At 44.5% G+C, this 3826-nt stretch overlaps 1 pseudogene; it reads left to right on the forward strand.

Annotated features, from left to right (window-relative positions):
* Positions 1-900: 900 nt before the first annotated feature.
* Positions 901-3826, forward strand: part of LOC100958560 — a 92846-nt pseudogene continuing 89920 nt past the window's right edge.

The raw sequence follows: 3826 nt of genomic DNA on the forward strand, positions 1-3826 counted from the left end.
ACCTTAATTCCTTAACGCAGTAAATGCTATTCCAGCCAAAGCCTTAGTCATGTTAGGCTCACAACCAACCCAGCCACATGGGAGTCTGCCTCAGTTTCTTACAAGTATGGCTGCACAAAGTCTTTTCACTGCTCTCACTCAAATGGCTTTTTTGGCCAGAAGCATATAGGCATTACTCCTATACCTCCTGTCTCAGCCTCCCAAAGAGCTGGGACTACACATGTGAGTTACTGAGTGGCCCATCCTAAATACTATTTTGGTGTTTTTTTGTTTCTTTTTTAAGAGACAGAGTTTCACTTTATTGCCCTTGGTAGACTGCCGTGGCGTCACACAGCTCACAGCAATTTCCAATTCCTGGACTTAGGCAATTCTCTTGCCTCAGCTTCCCAAGTAGCTGGGACTACAGGCACTTGCCACAACGCCCAGCTATTTTTTGTTGTTGTTGCAGTTTGGGCAGGGCCGGGTTTGAACCTGCCACGCTCGGTATATGGGGCCGGTGCCCTATCCACTGAGCCACAGGTGCCATCCCTAAATACTATTTTAATAGAAAAATTCAAACCAAATAAAACAGAGAGACCAGTATAGTCAGTTCCCATCACCTGACACCTCACTTCAAGGTTCATCTGCTCTTGTGGAATGTGTATCTCACCCATTCTCCACTTGCCTACACTATTTTGAAACAGATTCCAGACATCATTTCATATCTAATCATCTCAGTACGTATCTCTAAAAAAACGCAATTTTTTTGTCCATGTTAGAATGCTGAGAAAGTATTTAGAAAAATTTTAAGAGAGAGGTGGAGGCCCTTCCACTCTAAGAAGGCAAGGTCAGATCCAGGATTGCTCCTGGGGTGTTTCACCTTCTTAGACTCTGCCTTTTCCTGGGAGGAAGAGGAGAAAAATGACCACGTTCCAGGAGGCAGTAACATTCAAGGATGTAGCTGTGGCCTTCACTGGGGAGGACTCTGCCCACAGGGAGCTGTACTGAGAAGTGATGCTGGAGATCTCCAGGAACCTCGTCTAGATATCAGTCCTTCAGGCCTGATATGATATTCCCATTGGAGAGAGAGGAAAAACTTTGGATGAAGGAGATCCAAACCCAAATGGGCAGACATCAAAATGAGGGGGAGACTCTTCATGAAGGAGGATTAAAGTGCCCTTCACTGGGAGAGCTTTCATGCTGGCAAATCAAGAGATATGTTGTGAGCAGATTAACCAGAAGTCAAGACTTCATGATAAATATTCAAGGAAAAAGTTCTCAGTTCCTCAGGCAATATGATTCCCCTGTCAAGTGGGAGCAGGACAATCTATTCAGAATTCTGTTGATGACATTTGTCTAGTGAACCTTACAGGAGATCATTCCAATATCACGGAAATTCAAGAATTTCCAATTGAGAAAATTCAAAATTCTTGGAGTAAAATATATCTGAATGAGACAGAATTATCTGTGAGCAGACTCAGATGAAAAACAAATTATGTGGACGGCGCCTGTGGCTCAGTGAAGAGGGCGCCGGCCCCATATACCAAGGGTTGAGGGTTCGAACCCGGCCTCAGCCAAACTGCAACCAAAAAATAGCCAGGCATTGTGGCGGGTGCCTGTGGTCCCAGCTACTTGGGAGGCTGAGGCAAGAGAGTCCCCTAAGCCCAACAGGCAGAGGTTGCTGTGAGCTAAGATGCCATGGCACTCTACCGAGGGTGACAAAGTGAGACTCTATCTGTCAAAAAAAAGAAAGAAAGAAAAACAAATTAGGTATTTCTGCTCCGTGTTGACACCACCATGATGATATGCAGCACAAAGGAGGTGCAGCTCTTAGCAGCAGTGATTATAACAAAGATATCCTAAATGTGTCACCTCTCACCCAGTGTGCCACACAAGACAGAAAACCCACTAAGGGAAGGAATGTGAAAAAACCTTCAGCGATGGCTCCAGTCTTGAAGTTCATGAGCAGGTACACTTGGGAAAGAAGTCCCCTACCTGTAGTCCACGTGAGAAGGATACCAGTTACAGCTCAGGTATTCCTGTTCAACAGAGTGTTTACACAGGAAAAAACAAACAAACAAAAAAGAAACGCTCTTGGTGTCACGAATGTGGGAAGGGTTTCAGTCAGAGCTCAAATCTGAAAACCCAGCTGCGAGTCCACACAGGGGAGGAACCATACATGTGCCATGAATGTGAAAGAGCTTTAATCAGAGCTCACATCTTGATGCTCATTTGCCTGTTCACACGGGAGAGAAACCACCCAGATATGACAGTTGTGGGAAGGGCCCTAGTCGTAGTGCAGATCTTAACATTCATTGCAGAGTTCACACTGGAGAGAAACCACATAAATGTGGGGACTGTGGTAAACGCTTTAGTTGTAGCTCAAATCTTCATACCCATCAGAGAGTCCACATTGAAGGAAAACCACACAAATGTGATGAATGTGTAAGTGTTTTAAGAATTTGGTGGGGTCTTTTGCAGTTTTTTTTTTTTTTGGGCTGGGGCTGGGTTTGAACCCAACACTTCTGGCATATGGGGGGCCGGCACCCTACTCCTTTAAGCCACAGGCGCCGCCCAATGTGTGTTTTAGTTTGAGCTCTAATCTTCATAGTCATCAACAAGTCCACACAGGAGAAAAACCAGGTAAATGTGAAGAGTGTGGTAAGGGTTTTAGTTGAGCTCAAGTTTCCAGAGCCATCAACAGTTCCATACAGGAGAGAAACCATTTTGATGTAATGTGTACGGTAAAGGCTTCAGTCAAAGTTCACATTTTCAAGCCCATCAGTGGGTCCACCCTGGAGAGAAACCGTATAAATGGAAGACATGTGGTAAGGCCTTCAGCCAGAGGTCAGACTTTCCAGTCTATCAGATTCTTCACACTGGAGAGAAAGCATCTAACTGTGAGGAGTGTTAGAAAGAACTCAGTTGGAGTGCTGGTCTCATGCTCTTACTGGAGTCTACCCAGCAGAGAGGCCTTTAACAGAAGTATATACTTCAACAAAAGTATGCGATTGACAGATGAAATTAACGTCAAGTGAAATGTAACCTCCATGTGGGAAGGTGTTTTTCACCTCTGTATATCTACCATGTAGAACTATGCTTGGCTGGTAACCAGGCCTAGCAATTATTGAAGAAAATGGATAAAATCTATATAACTAGGACAAATATTAAAAAATTCTAGTCACTTCCTGGCGGCGCCTGTAGCTCAGTGGGTAAGGCACTGCCCACATACACCGAGGATGGTGGGTTCAAACCCAGTCCAGGCCAGCTAAAACAACAATGACAACTGCAACAACAACAAAAATAGCCAGGTATTGTGGTGGGCACCTGTGGCCCAACTACTTGGGAGGCTGAAGCAGGTGAATTGTTTAAGTCCAAAAGTTTGAGGTTGCTGTGAGCTGCGATAGCACAGCACTCTACACAGGGCGACAGCTTGAGATTCTGTCTCAAAAAAAAACTTCTAGTCAATTCCTTATCCTAAATTTATATTAATTTATAAATCAAAAGGAATTCTGTAAATAGCCTTAATAACATTACTTTCAGGAAATAAAGTATAGAAAATCATATAGTACTGCCATCCACCATGATTCAAGTTTGGAGAAAAGACATGAATGGCTCCCATCCTTCATTCAGCCTCAGTTTTCTCTGTACAGTGTTTAGTATTGTTAGTTTATACTTGATGGGTTGAAAAATACTGTTCTGGCTCAGCGCCTATAGCTCAACCAGCTAAGGCGCCAGCCACGTACACCTATGGTGGCGGGTTCAAATCCCCAGCCCGGACCTGCCAAACAACAATGACGGCTGCAACCAAAAAATAGCCGGGCGTTGTGGCGGGCGCCTGTGGTCC

This window comes from Otolemur garnettii, unplaced genomic scaffold, assembly GCF_000181295.1.
Source record: "Otolemur garnettii isolate 467f Iridium unplaced genomic scaffold, OtoGar3 scaffold00235, whole genome shotgun sequence".
Lineage (NCBI taxonomy): Eukaryota > Metazoa > Chordata > Mammalia > Primates > Galagidae > Otolemur > Otolemur garnettii.